General features: G+C 40.5%; 1 long non-coding RNA gene across 1 annotated transcript; it reads right to left on the bottom strand.

The window, feature by feature from the left end:
• LOC138763412 (uncharacterized) lies at positions 1–26689 on the bottom strand. Its single transcript, XR_011357553.1, has 4 exons — positions 26620–26689; positions 23209–23317; positions 4031–4094; positions 1–795 (listed from the first exon to the last, which is right to left on the bottom strand). It is a non-coding gene; the product is annotated as an uncharacterized lncRNA (long non-coding RNA).
• Positions 26690–27918: the final 1229 nt, after the last annotated feature.

Below are 27918 nucleotides of genomic sequence, written 5' to 3'. Positions count from 1 at the left end.
TCTTATTTTCAGTCTTTGCATCCCCAGAAAATTCCCCTGCAAATTCACTTTCCTCTGTTCCTTATGGGTAACTGGAGGTTTGAAGCATGGTCCACAAGCACAAGTCTACCTCTTGTACTGCCTGCTGAGCAATGGTCATATTTTCAAGTTAGATGCGTTAACTGTCGACAGCCTTTGGCTTTTTGTTTTATTACAGATCTGCATCCAACCATATCAACAGTCATGACAGTACTCAGCTAAATTACTGTACTTGACTCATGCCAGAAGTAAATTCATTTCATTTTTTAATACTCAGGAAAATGGCTTTAATGTTCAGTTGTTTATCAAATATACGAGACAGGTTATTAAAAGTCTACTTATAACCTCTCTGATCTCCAGTTTCTGAAGCTTTATCAGATCTGTGTACTGCGGAGGCTATTTTTAAGTGAATGTGGTTTTTCAAAATATTTTAATCCAGGCTTTGCAGGCTCGGCCAATGTTTATCAGCCAAGCTGGACTGAATGACTTTGCTTCATCTCAGAGATTTTTGTGGATGTGAGTTTTTGTAGACAATATGTCTTGAGCAGGTGTTTGAAATAACAGCGAAGCATGTGACCTGTTCCAAACCACTTCTGATGCTCACATTTCACTCTAAATTTTATGGAACTTCGTGATTTTACATCCCTTATACAACATGATGAGATTCAAACTCCATTGTCAGACCACCTTCAGCATTTCTTTATCTTAAACCATCTCTCACAGCACTGTGGATCACCTGGGTGGCTGTGGCGAACAGTGCAGACCTCAAGCTCCTTCCTGAATAAATGACAGGTGGGAAAATGTTTAGAGATTTTTCATATGGGAGATTATATTTACAGACTGCCGTCCTGCCTCCTGGCTTAGGCCCCAACATTCCAGAGGCTACATACGATGAGAAATAGTGGAATAAGCAATATGCAGCATTTAAACAGGCCCTTCAATCCTTTAAGTGTACACATATGATCAGTCACCTGTCCCTCTAACCTTGTATTAAACTTCTTATTTTTTCCTCCCTCAGGTTCGACTCCTCACCTACGCACTTGGGCAATTTAAAGAGGCTATTGATCCACCAACCCCATGTCTTTGAAATGTTATAGGGTGAGCTTATTGCTCCACACCGACAGCACCCAGAGGTCAGAATTGAACCTGGCACGGTCAGACAGCAGCTTGACAAGCTGCATTACACTGTGCTGCCAAAATCAATCATTACTCATCAATCATTACTCTTGACACTGCCACGGTAATTTACCCATCATACTTCCACCACCCCCTAGCTTTCAGCTTGTTGTGTTAATTTTTGGTAGTATTTCAGGTATTTTCCATTTATTTTGGGGTGGTACGGTTAGCATAGCGGTTACTGCAATGCTGATACAGCACCAGCAATCAGGGCCTGGGTCCGAATCCCACACTATTTGTAAGGAGCTTGTACATTCTCTCTGTGTCTGCGTGGGTTTTCCCCAGGGGGGCGTCCAGTTTCCTCCCACCGTTGGAGGTGCTAATTGGGCAGCATGGACTCGTGAGCCAAAATGGCCTGTTCCCATGCTGCATGTCTACATTTTGTCGTCCTTGTATTGTTTGCTCTTGTTTCCCACATTGATAAAATAATGTTGTTCAATAATTTATTTTTGCCCTTTTGGACTTCTGGTTTCCTGGAATTGTGCATGGCAGAGACTGGGGAAATCAATCAATTTGGAAAGGTTTCTTGACTATAAACCTGAATTATTTCTTTTAAAGGTGAAAATGATCCTTCTGCATTAAAATGGTACAGCACTGAATAAAAGCAGTGAGAAAAGTATTGAACAAAAATAATATTGGAGGGGAGTAAATGATGATGGCCAGAACCCAACTGTAGTTGAAATTGAGATATTTCCCTTTAAGTTTAAATGTTAACTGCTGAGTTGCTAGTGGTTGTCAGTTTTTACCAGGATTGTATCATAGCCAAATGTTTTTACATGCACTCATTGGGGAACTGGAAAAGCTGTAGTCAATTGAAAATCAATAACTGGAGATGCTTGAGTTCTAAAATATTAACCAAAAACATTTGAACTTCTGGTCATTTCTGGAATAGGAATGAGAATTGCTATTTCAGATCAAAACCCCTATCGTCAGAGCATCAAATTGGGTCAACTTTGGAGCATTATTTCAGCCCAAGAGTACTGACGAACCTGAAAAAGAGCTGGCTGAGGCCATTCAGCTCCTTCATGTTTGCTCAGTAAGATCGTGGCTGACCTCTTACTTATGCAGGAGCCATTTCATTCACATAGACGTACACAGCTCTCTAGCATGGGACAGTGCTGCAGTCTTTCAAATAAGATCTATTTTAAAGTGTTTGTATGTGACCTACTCTAACAAACCTTTCCCAATTTATCTCCCAAAAACATATCCATATACTCTATATACTATTTCACAATAAGAAGTCCACATCAAGGGTTACATGCCCAGGAAAATGTCATGGCAAGCTTCAACTGGTACAGCTGACCCCTTGCCAATGTCAAGTTCAAGCAGAGTGCTGGAGAAGAAAGTCCAACCAGAAAACTAGTCTATTTCCTCAAATAAAATTTTGCATGCACTGCCTGAGTGAGGACATAGACAGAAAAATGATAATGGCATGTTCATCTTTTCAGCACATATCTCAATGAGTTCTGCATATTTTATATTTAATATAAAGAAAGGAATTAGTTTAAAAAATATATTTCTTTGTTTGGCCCTCAGTTGCATGATATCCCCTTAACTGCTCCATTCTTTTTGATCCTTATTTCCAGCAGGGAAAAGAAATCCAACTCCTAGTTAAAGACCAGATTAGACAAAGGGAACTAAGTGGTTGCAAAGCAGGAGACGCAGAGAAGAGGGCAGATGCTGGATTCTGAAGACCTTTTAATAGTGGAACACTGCATTACGGCCAGATCAAGTTTTTTTAAAAAAAGGAAATATTACCTTTTATGGTGACAACCTATAAGGCAGATCCAGCAGTCCCCTTATGCAGATCTGAGTCGGGAGCTGGCTTCCAGAGCTGAAAAACTGGCCGAGTGGTGCAGTAGCGCTGCCTGCCACCGTGATCTCAAACTTGCATGCCGAGAAGGGAAAGTGGCCTATACTCAAAAATGGAGACTGAAGAGCAGGTAAGAGCACTCGTGGAGATCTGTGCATGCAATCTTAGGACTCAGGCAGATCTCCTGCACAAGTAATAGCCTCTATTAACCATGTGGGTTTTTAAAAATTTCACACTCCTGGGCCCGGGATGATGACATCATTGCGACATAAGCAGCAGCTGCTTTCAGCGGCATTCCTTTTAGGGAGAAGGTGGAGTGACTTCACTCACCTCTAAGTACACCCCCCTCCCCCCACCACCCAGGCGGATAGAAGATCGAGCGAATTCGAGCAGTCAATCTGCCTCGGACCTTTTATGGAGGTAAGTGCTGTGATATAATGATGGAGAATCTGTCTTTACATTCGCTTTTTTTTCCTCTATAAAAAGGGCCTTGAGGCTCAACACAACCTGCTGGAGGAACTCAGTTGGGCCGTGCAGCAACAGTGGGATGAAAAGAATGGTTGACCTTTCCAGTCAAAATCCTAGGAATTCAGAGAAAAGAAGCTAGTGTAAAGTGTACAGGGTTGGAGTTGGATGGGGAGGGGGGTAGGAATAGAAGGTTATTGGGCAGGGAGAGGTGGAACATGAGGGACAAAGGCGGTTGATTAACTGATGCCCAAACAGAAAAAGTCAAGAAAAACAGAGGTGGGATGGAGAAGGTTAAATCCAATATGGTGAATGGGTGATTAGAAGAAAAAAAGTGGTGGAATCAGCTAATGTAGGTGACAATGAGGTCATAAAGAGAAACTGGATGGAACTGAAAGGGGAGGGGGAAGAATCCAGTGAAGAGAAAGGTGGAAGGGGGGATGAGGGGGAATGATAATGGGTGGTGGTCTGGATGGGAAAAGAACAAAAAAAGGGAATGAGAAAGGGATGGGGGAAAGAACAACAATGGTCTAGAAAGAGAGAAAGGGGATTCATTACCTGAAATTAGAAATTCTATGTCCACATAGACTGCCTCGGCAGATTATCAGATCAGATCCTATTTCTGTAATAAAACAGAAATGTAATATTACACAAAATTTCTATGAGGTGCTGTTCCTCTAGCTTACGTTGGGTGTCACACCGTCAGTGAAGAAGACCCAGGCCAGACAGGTCAGGGTGGGAATGGGAAGAAGAGGTGAAATAGCAGTAACTGGGAGCTCAGGATGGTCACTCTGGATAGGTCATAGGTGCTTTGTGAAAATTCCCAAGTCTGTGTTTGGTCTCACATGTGGAGGAGGTCATATCAAGTGCACTGAATGCAAGAGATGTGGTTAGAGGAGGTGCAGATAAATCTTTGTTTCAAGCTGAAGGTCTGATCAGGTCGCTGGAATGGTGGTGAGCGAGGAGGAAGTGATTGCAGGGGTAAGTGCATGAGGTTATGGAGGGATGAGCAGACAATTGAATCACAGAGGGAATAATCCTTATGGAAGGTGGAAACAGGTGGGGAAGTGTTGATGTGTCTTGTGGTTGTGTCTAGTTGCAGCTGATGAAAATGACAAAGGAAGATATGCTGATTATGAAAGCTGGTGGGGTGAAAGGTGAGGACAAGGAAACCTATCCCTGTTCTGTTTGGAGGGAGGATGGTTAAGAGATGAACTTAAAGAGATGGAGGGAATGTGGGAGATGACTCTATTGAGCATAGTAGAGGGGAAGGCAAGTGCTTAAATAAGGACATTTTAGCTGTCCTGGAATTGAAGGACTCATCTTGAGAGCAGATGCGGTGAGGGCAGAGAAACTGGGAGAGAAGGATGGCATCCTTACAAGAGACAGGGTGGGAGGAGGCTTTGAAATAAATAGTGCTAAGAGATCTATTTTTTTGAGAATTAGCTTTCTATAGCAATCTTCTATCATTCTGATGAGATTGCACAGTTGGTGTAATGGTTAGCACAATGCCTTTACAGTGCCAGCAATCAGGACCGGATTCAAATCCTGCACTGTCTGTAAGAAATTTGTACATTCTCCCCGTGTCTGCATAGGTTTTCTCTGGGGGTTCCGATTTCCTCCCACCATTCACAATGTACCAGTGGTGTAGGTTAATTGGGTGTAAATTAGGCAACATGGACTCGTGGACCAAAAAGGTCTGTTACTGTGCTGTATTTGTGTCTAAATTTAAATTGCAGAGCAATATATAATACTGGAAATTGTGCAACAATAAATATTGGGAATTTGCACAAAATGAAAAATTGTTCAAGAGTGAATAATTCTTATTTTGAATTTTGTAATCAGGACATAGCAGCTAAGAAATTAAATTAATTTGCACAGGTGTATCATGAACAAATTACACATCATAGCTATTCAATCTGAGTTAGATTGCCGAACAAACACTCCCAGATAAAATTTTGCCCATTAGACAATTACCCTGATTACTCCCATTTACCATTCGCTGGAGCATGGCTGTCATTTTCCAACACCAATTCTACGCCTAACTTACTCCATTGCCTGTATAAATTCTGTGCATCCTGCAGCTTTTGATTTCTTGCAAAAAAAATAAACCCAAAGAACATGTTGTAGTGCTCTGTCTTTGTGAAAAGAGTAAAGTGAATAAGCTAGATCTTATTGACTATTACTCGCAGGTTCCTTCATGTGCATTGCCATTAAAACCAGAATGAAAGCAGTCCTTCCTCATTAATTATATTGGCAATATGCTCATTTAGAATGTCAGTGACCTTGATGTCTTGTATACAACATGGATTCTATGTTAATACTCTTCCCTTTACGATTTGTGACTTTCAAGTTCAAATCAGAACTGTGTGCTGTGATCACTGATCATTTTTACCCTTGCTCTGGCCTGGGACTACTCACAGTACTGGAGTTGACCATCACATGACTGGTTGTGCCACGCACATGAGATTGCCTCAAGTTTTACCATGCCTCGCATTTTCCCATGTCTCAGTAGAAACCTTCTCGACAGCTGTTTTGTGGTTCTATTTGAAGGGTTCTCAAAGCTCTTTACCCACACTGTATAGCCTCAACAATGATAAGGGCATTGGAAGGTCCAACTGAAAACAACATTGGTTTTGTTTCATGCTGGTTTCAGCAGATTTTGGCCCAATTTCATGATTTGTTTTTGCAGGGAATCCATGTGGGTGTTTGTGGCACACATTCAACACATTGAAGACAGGTAATAAGCAATTTCAGAGTTAGTGCTGTGTAGCAATGAGTAATTGCACAATCCATCGTTTGAAGGAATGGAGAAAGACTGCTTTTATTTTGAACTCATTTTGAATGCTTTTATTTGGAATATTGGCTTTTTTTTCAACACTGCAAAATCTGGTTTGTTAATTGTCTTTCTCTCCTCATAGATACTGCCCAACCTGCTGAGTATTTGTACCATCTTCCATTTTCATTACAGTTTTTGCTTCAATGAAGTCTGCACAACATAACAGGAAATTGCTTAAATTACTCCCCTCACAACATTGAAAGATTGATATACCATGTCCTATACAGTTTATGAATCTCTGTAAAAAATATCAGCTAAAAAAAAAGCTCCTCTCATTTCTTTTTTAAATTTCCTTGAAGATTTTCAGTGATATCCCATCTGGCCCAAGATCTTGGTGCATAGTTAATTTTCACAGAGCCCATTTTTTACTCACTTCACGATATGCCACAGATCATTAAGTACCATTAAGACTGGCATTTATCTGGAGATTTTCTTTATGAAAATTGATCTGGAGAATGCATTAAGTTGCATCTGCTTTATTCTGAGCATCTGTAATCAGTTTACTTAATTTAAGTTTCAACAGTTCCATGTGTTCTTTGACCTTATTTCTATCATTAACACAGTTGGAAGATGTTTATGACTCCGATTTGTTGCATTCTGTGATATGTCTCTCTTATTTTTTCCTAATACTTTCTTTAGTCATCCTCAATTGCCTTTTATAGGATCAAAATTCTTGCTGTGTTTATTTTCTTGCTTGTATTAAGTATTCAAGCTTGTTTTCAATGTCTTTTTAACCTTGCTATGAAACCCTTGGAAAGAGAAATGTGACACAGCTGTTGATAAGTAAGTGCCATTAGACAATGGGTGAAATCACCAGTAACAGGTGCCATTAATGGAGAAATGCTCATGAAGTTTGGAAGAAAGAAATGGGGCACCAAGTTTGGAATTAATTCTAACCACCAGAGTTCTTCCTCACCATAGCTTAGTTAAGAAGTTAATCAATTCTGACTCACAGCTGAATAGAATGAAGTACACAGTTGAAGAATTTAAAATGCAGCGAAACATTTACTGCCCTGTGATTTACTCTAAGATCAACACTTGCGCTCCCTGAAATCACCACTGTCCGTTCATGAGTCTATGATGTTTTCCTTAAGGATAATCCAAAGTTTGGTCTTCCATTTGGAGGCCAATTCCCATTTGATAGGTTGTATGTCTCATCAGTACAAGTGGCCAATTCCACTGATAAAACTGACAGTGTGTTTAGAAAATAAAATATATTAAATTATATAACCACACATGCACAATCAGCGGATTAACCTGAAATATGTTTATTGGATGGATTTCTCTGTGCAAGGGGTAGAAATTCGATTAAATTTTACCCTGCTCTAGCCTGCAGTTCAAAATGCAGTGCAGAAGTCCCTTGTCCAGTGCTATGCTGAGCACAAGGTTGTTATCATGACCTCTGCTCAGCAATGGCCTGTCTTCAGACACATCCACTGCAGGATCAGCGCAAAGCTTGGCCACAGATCAGTTGCATCATGAGAATGATGTTTTGGGAAGTAGCTGCAGGAAATGTGTGCTGTATGAACAACTTCTAATGCATTTTCAGTGAACCAGCAATTGTAATGTAGAGAAATACAAAAACTTCAAACGATGGAACATTGAGTGAAATAAGATGGGACTCAGTGGGTCAGGCAGCATCCATGGAGAGAAATGATCAGTCAGCATTTTGGTTTGGGAGCCTATATCGAGAATCTTGTGCTTGAGTCTTGATATAAGTCCTGACTGATCATTTCTGTCCATGGATTTTGCCTGGCTCATCTACTGCAAAATTTCATGAAAATTTGTTGTCATAAACATGTTATCACCACAGTATATAAACATTTTAAATGTTTTTAAAAAAAATTTAGACATACAGAACAGTAACAGGCCATTTCACCCTACTAGACAATGCCACCCAATTTATACCCCCAGTATGTTTCAAATGGTGGAAGGAAATCAGAGCTCCCGGGGAAAACCCATGCAGACACGGGCAGAATGTACAAACTCCTTACTGACAGTGTGGGATTTTAACCCTGGTCCCAATGGCTGGCACTGTAAAGGTGTTGCCAACCATGCCACCTCATCAATATGATGGAAGATTACTACAGAAACGTAATTCTCTAGAAATTAGATCACTTATCGCTATTTATTTCAATACTGTATTTCAAAACATACCAAGTGATTAAATGTTTTGGGCTAATTTCTTAACACACTGGAAATTTGACTGGATACTCCCTGCGTGTATTGCACTTGCACATCTGACATAATTTCCATATTGAACGTATGTCAGCCAACTTTTTTTTATTGATGTAAATTAGACCAAGCCAGCTTGTGAATAACTATTAAAATAGATATGAGAATATGTTATCATTTACAGAAGTACAGTGTACTAAAATTCTTACTTGCTTTAGTCACACAGGGATATACAATCATCTAAATTAGATTACCATAATGTGCCATGAGGATGACAAAGAGATAATAAAAGAATAATAGGATAGTTACAGAGCCCTCAATAATGTTTAGGACAGACACATTTTTTTCTTTATTTTCCCCTGTGCTCCACACTTTTAAATTTATAATCAAACAATTCACATGGGATTAAAGTGCACATGCCAGATTTTATTGAATGGAATTTGTGTACATTTTGATTTGACCATATTAAAATTACAGCACTCTTATTTATATATATATATATGTACATACACACACACACACACATACATATATATATATATATACATATATACATATATACACACACACACATATATATATATATATGTGTGTATATATATGTATATATATGTGTGTATATATATGTGTGTATATATATATATATGTGTGTATATATATGTATATATATATATGTGTATATATGTATATATATATATATGTATATATATATGTATATATATATATGTATATATATATGTATATATATATATATGTATATATATATATATATATATATATATCTTCTTTCTTCTTTGGCTTGGCTTCGCGGACGAAGATTTATGGAGGGGGTAAAAAGTCCACGTCAGCTGCAGGCTCGTTTGTGGCTGACAAGTCCAATGCGGGACAGGCAGACACGATTGCAGCGGTTGCAAGGGAAAATTGGTGGGTTGGGGTTGGGTGTTGGGTTTTTCCTCCTTTGCCTTTTGTCAGTGAGGTGGGCTCTGCGGTCTTCTTCAAAGGAGGTTGCTGCCCGCCAAACTGTGAGGGGCCAAGATGCACGGTTTGAGGCGTTATCAGCCCACTGGCGGTGGTCAATGTGGCAGGCACCAAGAGATTTCTTTAGGCAGTCCTTGTACCTTTTCTTTGGTGCACCTCTGTCACGGTGGCCAGTGGAGAGCTCGCCATATAACACGATCTTGGGAAGGCGATGGTCCTCCATTCTGGAGACGTGACCCATCCAGCGCAGCTGGATCTTCAGCAGCGTGGACTCGATGCTGTCGACCTCTGCCATCTCGAGTACTTCGACGTTAGGGGTGTAAGCGCTCCAATGGATGTTGAGGATGGAGCGGAGACAACGCTGGTGGAAGCGTTCTAGGAGCCGTAGGTGGTGCCGGTAGAGGACCCATGATTCGGAGCCGAATCATATATATATATACATACACACACACACACACACACACATATATATATATATATATATATATATATATATATAGGGCACCATAATACTTGGGACATAGCAATAGTATGCATATTAAAGCAGTCATTTTTAGTACTTTGTTGCATATACCTTGCATGCAATGACTATTTGAAGTCTATGATTCCTAGATATTACCAGTTGTTGAGTATCTTCTCTGGTGATGCTCTGCCAGGCCTCTATTGTAGCCATCTTTAGCTCCTGCTTGTTTCAGGGCTTGTCCCCTTATGTTTTCTCTTAAGCATATGGAATACATGCTCTATTAGATTTAGATTGGTTGACTGATTTGGCCATTCAAGAATTTTCCAGTTTTTCGCTTTGAACAACATCTTTTTATTGCTTTTGAAGAATGCTTGGGATTGTTGTCTAGCTTGGATAAAGTACCCTCCAATGAGTTTAGAGGCATTTGCTCCAACTTGATTAGGTAAGATTTTACTATACACCTCAGTATTCATTTTGCTCCTGCCATCAGCAGTTACATCATCAATGAAGATAAGTGTCCCAGTACCCATGGCAGCCATGCAGCCCAGACCATTACACTCCCACCACCATGTTTCACAGATAAGAGGTGGTATGCTTCGGACCTTGGGCAATTTCTCTATGCTTCCACATTTTGCTCTTGCTATCCCTCTGATACAGGTTAATATTAGTCTCACAAGCTCTTTTCCCAGAATTCTGCAGGATCTTTTAAATACTTATTGGCATACTGTAACGTGGCCATCCAGTTTCTGTGGTTAACCAGTGATTTGCATTTTGCAGGGTAGCCTCTGTATTTCTGTTCATGAAGTCTTCTGCAGGCTGTAGTCATTGACACATCTACACTGCCTTCTGAAAAGTGTTTCTGTTCTGTCAGACAGCCTTTTGGGGATTTTTCTTCATGATGATGAGAAGTGTCAGTCTTCCTGGCCTATCAGTCCCTTTGCAGTTGCTAAGCTCACCTGTATTCTCTTTCTTAATGATATTCCAAACTGTTGATTTTGGTAATCTGAAGGGTTGTGCTATGTCTCTTACAGTTTTATTCTTGTTTTTCAGCCTTAAAATGGCTTATTTGACTTTCATTGACACAACTCTGGTCCTCGTGTTGAAAAATGGCCACTAAAGTCTCCAAAGGTGATCAAAAGCTAAGAAGCAAGCCTAGCTCTCTTATACCTGTACCAATTAAGCAATTAAACATACCCAAATAATCACAAACACCTGTGAAGCCAAATGTCCCTAATATTTATGATTCCCTGAAATGGGGGAACTATGATTACAAAGTACTGTGATTTCTACATAGTCAAACAAAACATACACAAATATCCTTTAATAAAATCTGGAATGTGCACTTTAATCACATATGAATTGCTTCATTACAAATTTAAAACTATGGAGCACAGGACAAATAAAGAAAAAATGTATTTTTCCTCAAACATAATGGAGGGCTTTATAGGTACTATTCACAGTTGGAATGAGTGCAGCAAAAAGTGATGTTGCAAAAGTGCAGACAGATTTTTGATAGTCACAGAGTAGTTTATGATTAGGGTAGTTGGGAAGATTTAGGAGCCTGATGGGTATTGGGAAAAAAAATTGTTCTTGAACCTTGAGATGCTGGTTTTCAGACCTCTGTACCTTATGCCAGAAGGTAGCAGTGAGAAGAGGTTGTAATGAGTGCTATGGGGGCCCTTTATGATGCTGGCTACCTTTCTGAGGCAGCACCTCATATAGATGTAAGGTGGATTTCTTCAGTTGTTTGCTGAGAGAGGAAGAAAGGCTTGGTCTGGATCCTTCTAGCTGCCTTCGGAATGTTCATCCCTTTTAAAATGCCCAACATTCTAAACTGCCTCCCAGACAATGACTCATGTTTTGGGCCTCCTTCCACTTCACAGCCAAACCCAGTGGTGGTTTGTCTTCCAAGTCCAGAAATTTCTAGGTCATCTTCTGCACATGCCCAGTCCATCTCCCACTCTCTCTCTCACTCTCTGCAGTCCACCTTCACCTTGGCTCTCAAAGGCAAACTGTCACTTTCCAACACAAAGCCACACAACACATAGGTCAATATACAACACAGAACTCTAACATTGAGCCTGATCAATTAGCACAGCAATGTGAGTAAAATAACTTGGGTTATGATTAAGGAGGGAGACTGCCTAAACAAATGAAAACAGGACACATACTATCTTGTTGAATGTGTGATGAAGATCTCTGTTTTAGTAAGCTTAAATTTTATAAATCTCAATTACTTCAATTATGTTTTTGAGAAATACAGAGGTCTTCAATGAGTAAAGGTTTTATTTTGGTCTTAGAACTTTTCACCAGAACAGGAAAGAGACTCCAGGGGAGAAATTAGCCTTTGTAGATGACTTACAATCTGAGGAACAACTATTTGCCATTGATAGAATAGCATTGTCTGCATTGCTCTTACCTCAAGAGAGCTATTCATTCTGATATATATGACCTGTTAAATCCTGACTTGGAATCACCTTCTTTGACAGCTAGTCCATTATCTATACTTATGAAGGTAACAATTGCTATGAATTTCTATGCTTGTTGACTGCTTCTAGGCACCAGGGAGTGATTATATTGGCAGTCTGCAGTTCACAATGTCAAATTGCATCTAAGCTGGACTAATGAGGGACTTAAGATTCTTCCAGATCCAAAAACATCAGTGTAGTAAAGGGTATAAAATGTAATTCTGCTTTACATAACTTGGTTTCTATGACAAGTAGGTATATTTGAATTGATTATGGTTAGAGATTTGTATACACAGTCTGCAATGACTGTCTCAAAGGTCAATTCCACCAGAACATAATGTGTAATGTCCAATTAGTCATCACCAAACACAATGGTTCAACAGGTCACTCTCTCAAATCTAAAATGTGTTTCCCAAGCTTAGATAAAGGGTGGCATTTTATAATAGCCTTGCCTTCTCTAGATTTCAGATTTATTGTCAGAGTACATACGTGACATCACATACAACCCTGGGATTCTTTTTCCTGTGGGCAAGGCAGAATTACCACTTATTGGCAAAAAAATAATTGTACATCATGTACACATGTAAACAAATAATGAAATGCTAACAAACTGACTAATATAGAAAGAGAACAAACATAAAAATTTTAAAACTTAAGGCTGATGCTTCTAACCATATGATCATTGTGGAAAAGCAGCCTCTATACTCAAGGACCCTCACCATCCAGGCCATGCCTTCTTCACTCTGCTACCATCGTGAAAAGGTACAGGAACCTAAAGGCGAGCACTCAGTGGCACAAGGACAACTTTTTCCCTGCTGCCACCAAATTCCTGAATAAATCAATGAACCAAAGACACCGCCTTACTTTTTGTGCACTTTAAAAAAAATTATTTTTCATAATAATGTTGTAAGGGTAATAATTTGAATGTTTGCAATATGATACTGCCGAAAAACACACAATTGTTCATGACAATAAATTTTGTTTCTGAAACCATTCAAAAGCCCACATAATGTCTCGGCATGGTCAATTTTTGATCTGCAAGGGGAAAGTTTTATATTAAGACTTAAATGTTTTATCAAGTAGATGGTCGGAGCTCACCAATTAAGACCATGTACCTTGTTGATCCTGCAACAATCCTGAAAATGGGATGAATGATTATCTCAGTTTGTGTTTTACCATAGTTTGTATCATGGTTAAACTGTAAAGCCTGAGAAGTCCTGCTTATGGTTTAATATTTTTTTATTCTGATGGCTGATGTCCTCAGGGTTATCTGTAACCTGGTGCCTTAGCACATCTCAAAACCTTGCAGATTATCCATGATAATAAACCAACAAAACACTGAAGGGATATTTCACATGCTTTTTGAGCATCATTATATTGCTCTGCAATATGTTACAAAGAATATCCTCAAACTTAGTCCAAATGGGATGAGTTAAAGAATCCAGAAGGACTATTCAAATATTCTTTTTTAATGTTGGTGATCAAGAAGCCACTTCTCAGGGGGATATCAGCCTGCAACTGAGGCTGTTCCCATTCACCCTCATCCATTCATAAGATAACAAAATGACTCAGGAGATGTTATATCTAAACTGACAGTAAATCTAGGAATATTTCCATGGTGTCCAATAGAAATACAACATTAACCTTCAGCTACCAAACACAAAAAGTGGGATAAAAAAACACTCAATGTGAACATGAGACTTCTGCAAACAAACAATTTTAAATAATTATCTTTGTCCCTTTGCTTTTGTGTTTAACTCTCATGAAGCAATATAGCAAAACTGCATTTGGAAATATTGATAATAATGCTAATCAGTTTGTTTAAATTTTAAATTTAGACAGACAGCACAGTAACAGGCCCTTCAAGCCCATGAGCTAGATTGCCGAAATATCCCAATTAACATGCACCCCTGGTACGTTTTGAATGGTGGGAAGAAATTGGGGTGCCCGGAGGAACCCATGCAGACATTGGGGAGAATGTACACACTTCTTACAGCAGCACTGGATCCTAACCTGGGTAGCTGGTGCAGAAACAGCATTGCACTATGCATCGTTAAATGTACAAAACTCTTAAGTACAATGTACTTCTGCATTAAAATTCTTACTTCCTGCAGTTGAATTGGTACTTTATATAAAAATAACACATTCAATAGTATGCATTATATTACATTAGTATGGAAAGACAAAATAAATATAAAGGCTAGATGGATAATTAAATGTTCACAGCTATAGTTAGAGCAAGAAGAAAAATGACATTTCAATAGTGCAGACAGATCTTTATGGTGCCAGAGTGGACGCTGGTGTAATTAGAGGAGAAAAGAAACCTCAGTTTGACACACGCTTAAAATTAATAAAAAGTAAAAGTACTGGAGAAACTCAGCAGGACATGCAGCATCCATAGGAATCAAGGGTCAAGGTACAAGCAGATAACAGGCAGGCACCCAAATTAAAAAGGTGGGGGGAGGAGCACAAGCCAAAAAGGGAGAAGTCATAGGTGGATATGGGTGGGAAGGCAGAAGAGAAAAAAGCTGAAAAGTGATAGGGGGAGGGTGCAGCACTGAATGGAGAGGGTAGGGGGGTGGGGAGCTAGAGGAAAGGAGAGAGAGAGAGACAGAGACAGAGAAGGAGTCCAATGGAAACCAAAGTTGATAGTAATGCCATCTGGTTGGAGAATGTCCAGACAGAATATTAGGTACTGAACCTCCAATTTGCAGATGGCCTTGGTTTGACAATGCACGAGGCTATGGATGGATATGTCGATGTAGGAATGGAATGTGGAATTGAATTAGAAGTTTTCGTATGACTCTTCCTCTTTCCTTGTCTCCCTGTCTCCTTTCATCCAGCTCGCCATTCTCTTATCTTTCCATTTAGAGAGCTATCCCTTCTCCTATCATTTCCTAGCTTTATTCCTCTGCCCTCGCACCCACATCCATCTTTCCTGTTTGGCTGTGCTCCTTCCTCTATCCCTCTATCCTCTTCTCTCCATCTTTTTATTTGGGTGTCTGCTTTCTTTCTGCTCATACCTTGACAAATGGTATTAGCCCAAATTGTTGGTTCCTTAGCTTCCTATGGATGCTGCATGACCTGCTGAGTTTATTCAGTACTTTTGTGTATCAAAATGAAACTGTTCTTTTCTTATCCTCTAAATTTAATGATAATTCACTTTGATAAATTAATTTTTCTTTCATTTTTTAGTGTATTTTGTTTGTTTCTAAATGTCTCTGATCATCACTGATAAGAAGGAAAAGAGCTTTGATGTCAAGAGCTGGCAGAGAATCTTTAGAATTGGTCTGATGTACTTTGTAAGGCTTGTTTTCTACTAGCAATACTCTCATTTGGATGACAAGCTGCATCCATGATGTTGTTGTGAACCATGTGATCACACATCGAACAAAGGCTTATGTTCATAAATGTATTCTGTCATAACAGTGGCTCACGATACCTTATGCCTCATACATCATGGGTATTCCCAACAGGAGCATTAGGGAATGACATAAATTTGCACATATTCCAACTCGTCTTTTTAGTGCTGAAGAATTTCCAGGCCTAAATCTTGAAATCCCTATCCCTAACAATTATTGCATTGGTTGAGCTCTGCTAACAAAACTTTGACCATAGCCCTCCATACACCTCCAACCCATGTAGCTGTCCAAATCCTTTAAAAAAATTTAATTGATCCCCCATTCATTACTTCAGCTGGCAGCTCATTCCACACTCCCATTCACTTTCTATGTGAAGAAGTTCCCCCTAAACTTTTCCTCTTTCACCCTTAACCCATGTCCTCTGGTTTGTATCCCACCAAATTTCAATTGGAAAAGCCTATCTAAATTTACTCTGTCTATCCCCTTCATAATTTGAAATACTTCCCCCATTTATCTACGCACCAAGGAATAAAGTCCTAACCTGTTTAACCTTTCTCTGTAACTTAGTTCCTGAAATCCAGGCAACATCTCAGTAAATATCTGCACTCCTTCGATCTTATTGATATCTTTCCTGTAATTAGTCAAGTCAAGTTTATTGCCATCTGATTATACAGGTAAAACCCAATGAAAGAGCATTCTCTGGTCCTCTGTGCAAAAATATACAGACATACAACCAAATACAGAAAAAATACATCTGCATGACAAGTATGAATCTATAAAAATAAATAGTGTTTTGTATAAATAAGAGTCTTGGATAGTTAGTGTGAGAAGTTCCATTGGTCGTTCAACATTTTCACAACCCATGGGAAGAAGCTGTACCTCGGCCTGGTCATGATAATTCTGACACTATTGTAGCTCTTCCCCAGTGGGAGCAGCTGAAAGATGCTGTGTGCAGGGTGGAAGAGGTCCTCAGTGATTTTGCGCGGTGTAGTGTGAATAAAAGCCCTCAAGACTGGAGGGAGAACAAACGCATTTATTAGCTTATAACTAAGGGTAGGGTTTATTAGTAGTCTTCAGAAGGGTTCTGGGTTTAGGCGGGAAACCAGTGTTATATGTGAGAAGATGGGGGCAGAGCCAGCCATCAGCACAAAATACAGCCAGTGAATCCCAGTTCACTGCATTCCCCCCTTCCTGTAGAATTTAGGGTCTGTGAATGATGACAGAGGGTTCAGAAAAAAAAGTTGTTGAAAAGTAATCTGTTATTTATAAATTTACAGATTTAAGTGGTCCAGGGGTCTGGATATCTTGGTGGAGTGCCTTAGCACTGGGGGCCCTTGGACTCCTTGGGTCTCCTGGCCCCTTGTGAGGGAGGAGAGGTGGGCTGGATCTCCAGCTCAAAGGTGGAGGGGGATGCATTTTCCTCCTGAACCGGATCCCAGAGGCCCTGACTGGAGGCGGGGAGAATGAGCTCCTTGGCTCACAGGGCACCTGCAGGTCCCTAATGGAGATAGTGTCTCCTTTGCCATCCGGGTACTCCACATAAGAGTACATGGGATTGGCATGGAACAGTTTCACCCTTTCCACCAGAGGGTCGGTCTTGCTTCCTGAGAAGAACTGGACCAGGAGTGGTGAGCCAGATTGGGAATACAGTTCCCGATGGCGACTTTCTTCCGAACGTGAATAGGAGCTCATGAGAAGTAGCATTAGTCGCGGTACATAGTAGCAACCAGACAGAATGCAGCACCATAGGGAGGACTACCTCCCAGCGTGAGTCTGGAAGGCCTTTGTCTTCAGGGCCAGTTTGACAGACTTCCAGACTGTGGTGTCTTCCTTTTCAACCTGCCCATCCCCCCGGGGGTTGTAGCTAGTATTCACTATGAATGGATCTGGGAATCCCAAACAGGGCAAAAATGATGAAGTGGACGTGTCTGAATGTGGACTGGCGAACAAGAAGCAGGGGTACTCATTATTGATAGAGAGGAAGAAGGTGTTCCCATTTGGGAGGGGAGAGGTCCCTTAAAATTTACACTGAGCCATTCGAAGGGCCTAGATGACTTGATCAGGTGCGCCTTTGTGGGGCGGTAGAAGTGTGGCTTGCACTCCATGCAGACCTGGCAAGACCTGATCATTTCCCTGATGTCTTCCATAGAGTAGGGCAGATTGGGTGTCTTGACAAAATGAGCCATATGGATAACCCCTGGATGACAGACCTCATTATGCAAAGACCACAGTTGGCCGGTGTGTGCAGAGGCGCAGCTTCCTCTGGATAAGGCACCTGGAGGGTCATTAAGGGCTCCTGGTCGATAGGCAATGTCATAATTGTAGATGGAGAGCTCGATCCTCCACCTAGCAATTTTGTCATTCTTGATTTTGCCCCTCTTGACATTATGAAACATGAATGCAACTGAGCACTGGTCAGTGAGGAGTGTAAATCTTCTACCAGCCAGGTAGTGTCTCCAGTGTCTCATGACTTCTACAATGGATTGAGCCTCCTTTTCCACAGATGGGTTCGGAGCTTGTGACCTTGTAGGTTCCGAGAGAAAAAATGCATCCGGCCTGCCTGCCCGGTTGAAGGTAGTGACCAGGGCTAAGTCTGAAGCATCGCTTTTCACTTGGAAAGGTACATTCTTGTCCACTGTGTGCATGGCGGCATTTGCAATGTTATTCCAGAGTTAGTTAAAAGCTGTTTGGGCTTCAGCCAAGAGGGGGAAATTAGTGGCTTTTAAAAGAGGGTGAACCTTATCAGTGTATTGAGGGATCCACTGGGTGTAATATGAGAAAAACCCCAGGCATCTGCTCAAAGCTTTTGTGGTCCTGAGGATGGGGAGCTCTAACAGGGGGTGCATCCTCTCTGGATCGGGGCCAGTGATGCAATTCTCCGCCATGTAGCCAAGGACAGCCAGCCATTTAGGTCTGAACAGGCACTTGTCAGAGTTATAAGTGAGGTTCAGGAATTTTGCCGCATGTAGAAAACTGGAGTTTAACATCATGGTCTTCCAAGGTGTGGCCATAGATGGTGACATTATCGAGGTAAGGGAAGGTAGCCTTTAATCCATACTCATCCATCATTCTGTCCATCTGCCTCTGGAAGATAGAAACCCCATTACTAATACCGAAAGGGACCCTCTGGAATTGATAGAGACGTTTTAGGTTCAAATGCCGAATATGGATGGTCCTCAGAACAGATTGGCAGCTGGTGATAGGCAGCTTTCAAGTCGATGGTCGAATAGACCTGATACTGCGCAATATCATTCACCATGTCTGAAATTTGAGGGAGGTGGTATGTGTCCAGGTGGGGCAAGGTGCTGCCTTGTACATACTAGGGATGTTGGTGTACATCTGATCCAGGGTGTTTTCTTTTTTGGTGGCAAAGTTCACGTGCTATTGAAACCATGGTAAGATTGTATTCAGATTGGTGTGATTGAAGTCACCAGCAACAGATATGGCAGCATCAAGTTGGAAAGTCTGTGCTTCACAGATGGCATCATGAAGCTCCTTCATGGCTTCACTTTTGTGAGCTGAAGGCAGAACATAGACTGCAGCGATCAGTGTGGCCAAGAATTCCCTGGTCAAGTAGAAGGGTTTGCATTTCACCAGGAGGTATTCTATCTCTACTGAGCAGAAGGTCTTCACAACAGAGACAATGGTGCACCAGTTCTCTTTGATGTACATGCACAAACTGCCTCCTCAAGTCTTGCCAGATGCAGCAGTGTCTCTGTCTCCCGGCGATAAGGCCATCTACTGGATTGATGAGTCTGAAATGGTGTCCTGGAGCTACATTTCTGTAATTACCAGAGCACAGCAGCCCTGCAGTTCTCTTTAATTCAGATACAGCCTCAGGTAACTCATTTTCTTCTCCAGCAATCTCATATTTAAGAGTAAAATCATCAGGAGCACAGGTCTGAAGGGGTTAACTCTCATTCTAACCCTGACGCTGGCCCATTTCCACTCTTCCTTCTCCAGCAGCGCTTCCAATGGCCTCCCATGAGTCTTCCGCGATTTGCTCTGCAGTTTGCAGCAGTCTGTGTTCCCTGCTTAAGTTGGTTAAAACGGCATAAAAGCTTACAGATCTGATCCATTAATTTGGAAGTCTGGTTCACGTTTTGTATTTTGACAAAAGTTTCCCGATAGTAGATACAATATAGTGGGTTGGGGACTTCACAGTTGGTAGGTTTCGAAATGGCCGCTGCAACCATCGGGGTGACCAAAACTGTACACAATACTCCAAATGTGGTCTCACCAACGTCTTGTTCAGCTTTTCCATAACATCCAAACTTCTATATACAACAGTTTGATTTATGAAGCCCAATATGCCAAAAACTCTCTTTACAACCCAATTATTCACAGATCCCTCTGCTCTACTGCACTCCTCAGAGCCCCACCATATTACCATGTATGTCCATTTTTGGCTTTGAAAACCTTCTTCCACTGACAACAATGTCTCCAATCTTTGTGTCATCTGCAAACTTGCTGATACAATTTACCACATTGTCATCCAGATCATTGATTATAAATGACAAACAACAATGGTCCCAGCATCGATCCCCGAGGCATACCACTAGTCACAGGTCTCCAGTCATCCACTACAAGTGTCTTGCTTCTCCCATGTCGATAATGTCGAATCCAGTTGACAACCTCACATTTACCTTCTAGTGTCTGAACCTTTCTGACTAATCTCCTATGTGGGACCTTGTGAAAGACCTTACTAAAATCCATGAGGATAACATCCACAGCCTTTCCTTTATTAGTATTCCTGGTAACCACCTCAAAAAACTGTAAGATTGGTTAAACACAACCTACTATGCACAAAGCCATATTGACTATCCCTTATTAGCCTCTCACTATCAAAATACTTGTATACCCATTCCCTAAGAACACCTTCCGATAACTTACCTACTGCTGAAGTCGGGCTTACTGGTCCATAATTTTTGAGCCTTTTTTAAACAGCAGAACAATGTGAACTACCCTCTAATCCTCCGACACCACAGCCATGGCTAAGGATATTTTAAATATTTCTGCCAGAGCCAGTTTCTATATTAGCCTCCCTCAAGACCGAGAGAATATCTTGTCAGGCCCTGGGGAATTATCCACCCTTATTTGCTTGAAGACAGCAAGAACTTACTCCTCTTTTATCTGCATAGGTTCCATGACCTCACTGCTTGTTTTCCTTAATTCATTAGATTCTGATGCAAATAAAATGTTTAAGATCTCCCCCATCTCTTTTGGTTCCATACATATCCTATTTTGTCCCTTACTATCATTTTGCTCTTAATATACCCGTATAAACCCTTAGGATTTTCCTTTACATCGTCTGCAAAAGCAACCTTGTGTCTTCTTTTAGCCTTCCTGATTTCTTTCTTGCATTTTTATACTACTCCAGTTTATTTCATGCTGCCTATGCCTACGATACGCCTCTCTTCTTCTGAAAAAAGATCCCCAATATCCCTCGAAAGCCAAGGCTCCCTATGCCAGTTTACTCTGCCTTTAATCCGAACAACAACATACAAAATTTCAAAATTTTACCTTGTAGGCTCTTCCACTTCCCTCATCCTTTCCAGAAAACAACTTATCCCAATCCACACATTCTAGATCCTTTCTCACTTCCTCACAATTGCCCTGTCTTCAATTTAGAATCTCAATCCAAGGCCCTAGACCTACCCTTCTTTATAATTAATTTGAAACTAATGTCATTATGATCACTGGACCCAAAATATTCCCCTACATATATTTTTGTCACCTGTCCTGCCTCATTCCCTAATAGAAGATCCAGTTTTTCACTCTCTCTCATTGGTTTCTCTATATATTAATTTTAAAAACTTTCCTGCTTAATACATTTGACAAATTCCAAGCCATCCAGCCTTTTTACAGAATAGTGAGTCCCAGTCAATATGTGCAAAGTTAAAATCTCCCACTATCACAACTTTATGTTTCCTGCATCTGTCTGCTGTCTCTCTAACGATTTTCTCCTCCAATTCTCACTATAATACAACCCCATGAGTTTGATCATACCTTTCCCATTCCTCAGTTCCACCCATATAGCTTCAGTAGATAAGCCCTCTGGTCTGTCCTGTCTGAGCACAGCTGTGATATTTTCCCTGATGAGCAATGCCACTCCTTCCCCTTTCATTCCCCCATTTTATTGCTTCTGAAGCAATGGAAACCCTGAACTTTGAACTGCCAGTCCTGCACCTCCTCTAATGAAGTTTCACTAAGAGCCACAATGTCATAATTCCATGCATCAAACCACGCTCTAAGCTCATCTGCCCTTCCTACAATGCTTATTGCATTGAAATAGAGCACCCAAGAAAATTGCCATCATGCACAACCCTTTGACTTCTGACATTATCTGAATCTTCACCATCTCTTTCCCCTCCACTCCCCTACTGTGGTTCCCATCCCCTTGCAAATCTACTTTAATCCCCACCCCCTGGAACTTCACTAGCAAATCATTATGCAAGAATAATAGTCCCCCTCCAATTCAGGGAAACCCGTCCCATCAGAACAGATCCCACCTTACCTGGAAGAGAGCGCGGTGATCCAGAAACCTGAGGCCCTCCCTCCTGCACCATCTCTTTAGCCACATGTTAAGGTGTATAATCCTCCTACTTCTAATCTCACCACGTGGCATAGGAAGTCCTATCCTTCAACATTGTGCCTAACTCCTTGAACTCTCCTTGCACGACCTCCTCACCCTTCCCTATATGGACCATGATATCTGACTATTCACCATCCCTCCTGAGAATACCTTGAACTTGATCTGAGATATCTCGGACCCTGGCACTGGGGAGGCAACATACCATCTGGAATACTCAATCTCTTCCAAAGAATCTTTTATCTGTTCCCCTTATTAGCCACAGATCCAGACTCTGTGCCAGAAACATTACTGCCCTGGCTTGTCCCTGGTAGGTCATCACCCCCAACAGTATCCAAAACAGTATATATGTTATTGAAGAGAATGGCCACAAGGATACCCTGCATTTACTATCCCTTTTCATCTCCTAAATGTCTCCAACTTACCTTCTGCCTCCTGTCTTACCTCCTTTGCATCCTGAATGATCTGGAGTTCATCCAACTCCAGCTCTAGTTCCCTCACTCAGTTTTTCAGATGAACTGGAGCTGGAGATTGGTGAAGCTGTCAGAGATGCTGTTGAGTTCCCTAACTATCCACATTCTGCAAGAGTAGCAATTCCCTGCCCTGGAAGGCATTCCCACTATCAATGAAATAGGAAAAATATTGAAAACCCTATCCTTACCTTGCCTCAACTCCTGGATCTTCTCCTCAGACTCTGCTTTTCAAAACCTCTCGAGGCAAAGTCTCAAACACCCACAACCATCCTGAGCCATTCACTCACTGGCTGCTCCACTTGTGCTTCCTCCCTTTTTATTGGCTGGAGCTAATTGGCCAATGGAAAGATTCAAAAGAACACTTAATGATCCCGCTGCTGATTTACCTGCTTGGAACCTGCATGCTCTGCCCCTTGCTCACAGCTTGTTCCTACAGTTCCAACTCAAGATCCAAACTAAGTTATGTTCAGTCTGGCACAACTTCTGGAAATGCTTCTGTGTTGTTGAAAAGAAATACAAAATTATGCTTCCGCTATCAGACATACAAATTTATGGACAAATTTAAAAATGACACATGATGCAAACATAAGAAATGTATTTAAATAATTGTTTTTGCTTTTGTTTATGCTTTTGTATTAACTCTCATTCTGCCAAAAAATAACACTATATTTGAAAAATAGGAATGGATGCCTGGTGAAATTATAGGGCAGAAAATAAGCATTGGTATGACACACAAGTTAAAATTTAGAGATCTGGGCCTTTTCATACATATACCCTGTAATAAGAAATAATATCTGCGCAGAAAATAGATAGGAAATACTAGTTGTGTAAAAATGGGTGCCCTGTATTATACACAAAATTGCTGGAGAAACTGCAACATTACAGTCACTGGACTGTACAGATGGTACAGCTAATTAGACAACCTCCATTTCCATTACAGGTGTTCTGTTTTTACATTTGTCCTTTTGTCTGTAAGTTGGAAAATGCACAAAAAATACTCAATGGCTTCAATATCTCACTCCAGCATGGTGTGGTACCCACCTGTTTCAAACAGGCATCAATCACACTGGTGCCTAAGAAGAGTGCAGTAACCTGTTTTAGCAACTATTGGCCAGTAGCACTGACATCAACAGTGATGAAGTGTTTTGAAAGGCATATGTTGAAGCATGAGTGGTGACAGGGATCTATTCTAGTTCGCCTATTGCGGAATCAGGTCTACGGCGGATGCCTTCTCAATGTCTCTACACAAAGTCCTGGAACATATGGACAGCAAATATGCATATGTCAGGATGCTCTTTATCAACTACAGTTCAGTATTTACACCATCATCCCTTCAAAACTGATCAGGAAACTCCAAGATCTAGGAGTTAATATCCCGCTGTGTAATTGGATCATGGATTTCCTCACCTCCATACCACAATTAGTGAAGATTGGTGAGAACTTCTCCTCCACAATGTCCATCAGTGCTGGAGCACTACAGGGCTGTGTTCTTAGCCCCTGCTCTACTCACTTTACACCTATGACTGTGTGGCTCGGCACAAAAATAACACCATCTACAAATTTGTTGACGATACCACGGTAGTGGGTTGTATAAAGGAAGGGGACGAGTCAGCAAACAGGATGGAGATTGAAAACTTGGCTGAATGGTGCACCAACAACAACCTTACACTCAATGTCACCAAAACTAAGGAGCTGATTGTTGACTTCAGGAATGGAAAGCCAGACGTATACAATCCAGTGATCATTGGGGGATCAGAGGTGGAGAGGGTGAGAAAATTTAGGTTCTTCAGAGTCACTATCTTGGAGAATCTTTCCTGGACCCAACCCTCCAATGGTATCGTGAAGAAAGCACATCAGCGCCTATACTTCCTCAGAAGTTTGCGGAGGTTTGGTATGACATCAGAAATCCTGGCAAATTTGTACAGATATGTGGTGGAAAGTGTGCTGACCGCTACATAATGGTCTGGTATGGGAACACCAATACCCCTGAGCATAAAGCCCTCCAAAAGGTCGTGGACACAGCTCAAGACATTACAGGCCAAATCCTCCATACTATTGTGTACATCTATAGGGAACGCTGCTGTTGGAGAGTAGCAGCAAACATCAAACACCCACACCACCCAGCACATGCTCTATTTTCGCTGCTGCCATCAGAAAAGAGATATAGGTGCTTCAAGACTCATACCATCAGGTTCAGGAACAACTGCTACCCCTCTACCATCAGACTCTTCAATAACAAACTCAATCAGGGATTAATTTAAGGACTCTTTATTGATTTTCTTTGCTCTCCCTGAATTGCACAGTCAATTTATTTACATTCATTATCTGTTTACAGTTCTTTTTATTGTTTACAAGTTCACACTGTGTGCAGTTTATTTTTTGCTCTGCCAATTAATGGTAATTCTGCCTTGCCCTCAGGGAAAAGAAATCTCAGGATTGTATGTGAATGTCATGTATGTACTCTAACAATAAATCTGAAATCTGAAAACTGCAGCTTTGCAATGAATGGCATCAAAAGCACAAAAGACTGATAAGAAAGCACAATTACTAAAGGTGGAGAGAGAACGAGAAGAAACAAAGAACTAACATATCCACATAATCAGACTTTTGCATTTAATAACGTAATGTGATTTCTTTCATCTCTGTGTGTATCTGTAAGTTGGACATTGGTAATCTGGGATTTTTTAATTGTTTTATCTTTTCAAAAGATAATCTTGAAGAAAAAAAGTTGTTGACAGACACATACCCCAAAACCTCTGTGCTTGTGAATGGTGATAGCCTTTTCTCAGCCACAATTATTACAGTGGACGTAATTTCTTAAAAATTGTCTTGAAATCTATCATCACGTCTCTCATAAGTGAAGCTATCATCATGGAAAAGAAAGAAAACTCTGAAAATGTTTGCCTCCAACTACCACTAACCTCCCGTCCCCTCCCAAAAGTTTTTTTTATACTTCCCCATCTACCCCCTTCATTTTTTTTAACTTTTAAAAGAAATTCTGTACTGGTGTTTGTCATCTTGGTTTCGGAATATGTACTGAAATTATAGGGATTGTGTTTGCAAAAATAGTGTTGCAACTCAAGTGATTAAACCATTTCACACTCGAGAGATTTTCTATAATTATTTCCCTGCCTGTCTTTGTATTAAAGACAGATGATTATAAATCCACTCAGAACTTATGAAAGAGACCCACAGTCACTAGTTGGCCGCTATTTTTTGTTTATTCGATTTCATATGCTACGGGAATGAAATTGTATAATTTTCAAGGAAAATCCATTCTGTAGTTGAATTAATTCATAAACAGCAGTCAGTTTTTAATGGATGGCTAATTTACCAGCGCAAGCAAAATATATAGATGAACCCATTCATTTCATTTCATTGTTCTCATTTCATTCTTTCACACTTTAAAGGTTTGGCCAAATTGCCACATTGTGTAATAAATTTGCGGTAAACAATTGATTTGTTTCATTTTGCTTCAGATGAATCCTAGAAATCAATGCTATGCTGTCTCTTTGACAGTGTTTAAATTTGTGCCAACAAAGAGTTTGAAAGGCATACAGAGCTTGTTATAACTGACTGAAATGAACTGAATTGATTTATCATGAATGGTTTACAATTTGGATCTTTAGTTGCAATGTAAATATACATTTGATTTGCTTTAAATCCTGTTCAAACATCATTAATATACTGTACTGTACTTATCGTGAACTTGAGCACTGGAAAACAAAATAATCTTCTGATAAACGATTCAGGCCAAAATTTTTCTCAAAACATTCAAACCAGTGAAACAATTTTACCCTTCAAGTTTATTTTGGGGCATTTGACTAGAGTAAGCTCTGATCTCTCCTTCACAGGGTTATTTCAAATTATTCGAGATGCTATAAGTTAGTGATGATATCACAATAGATTGAAATTACATATTTGCACCCTTAATGTGCAAGTTGTCCACCTCCTCCATCATATTATGTAACGCTACTGCAATGAATAGCTAAGTGATCCGACATGCAATGGATCGAGATCAGAGCCCTGCAGTTGTGCCATACTTAATGATGGTGTACGATTGAACATGTCACAAGAGTGCTAGGAAAAGGATGCTCCAAGATAATCCTGATTTTACACAGTTTGGCAGGGCACCTGAATGCTAAAGGCAAGACTGAAGCATTCACAGTTATGTTCAGCTTGTAGTACCAACTGGATAATAACTTCAGCTTCCTCGAGATCACTATAATCATAGGAGCTAATCTTTGGCAAATTTAATTCAGTGCAAGTGATATCATCAAAAGCTGCACCAAAGGTCGTGGAATCAGCTGTCATATTCAGAGCTATGCCATTAATTAAGCTATTTCAGCAAGGTAATAACACTGGGATCTACTGTGCAATGTGAAAGGTTGCACAAGTATCTCCCATTACAAAAAGAGGGAGAAAATATCCAATCACTATGATCAAGGAACACCATATAGCCATCTCTCAGGGTTACCGTGCAAGTTGATAAGATAGCTGAGAAGGTCTATGAGATACTGGGCTTCATTAATAGGGGACGTGAGTTCAAGAGTCGAGAGGTCACGTTGCAACTCTACAAATCTCTGGTGAAACCACACTTATTGTTCAGTTCTAGTCACCTCACTATAGGAAATATGTGGAAGCTATGGGGAGGGTGCAGAGAATATTTATCAAGATGTTGCCTGGATTGGAAAATAAGTCTTATGAGGTAAAGTTATCAGAGCTGAGACTTTGGAGCAAAGAAGGATTAGAGGAGAATTAATAGAGGTCTACAAGACTATGAGAGGCATAGTGGACATAAAATGACTTTTCCCAGGGTGGAAATTTCAAACACCAGGGGATATCTCTGCAAAGTGAAGGGAGGAAAGTTTAGGGGAAGTATCTGGGGTAAGTTCTTTTTTACCCAGAGAATTATGGGTGCCTGGAATGCCTTGCCAGGGATGATGGTGGAGGCAGAAACATTAGGGGCATATAAGAGTCGTACAAAAGCAATTTGAATTTTATCCAAACTTAATCCCCTCAACGAAATCAAATTACCCAACAAAAAAAATCATTGGATCTAATGGTAATGTAAAGTTATACAATTTTTGCAAAAC

The sequence above is a fragment of the Narcine bancroftii genome, chromosome 1 (assembly GCF_036971445.1).
Source record: "Narcine bancroftii isolate sNarBan1 chromosome 1, sNarBan1.hap1, whole genome shotgun sequence".
Taxonomy (NCBI): domain Eukaryota; kingdom Metazoa; phylum Chordata; class Chondrichthyes; order Torpediniformes; family Narcinidae; genus Narcine; species Narcine bancroftii.
Note: the sequence above shows the minus strand (reverse complement) of the source record. Positions and strands in the feature narration are given on the sequence as shown.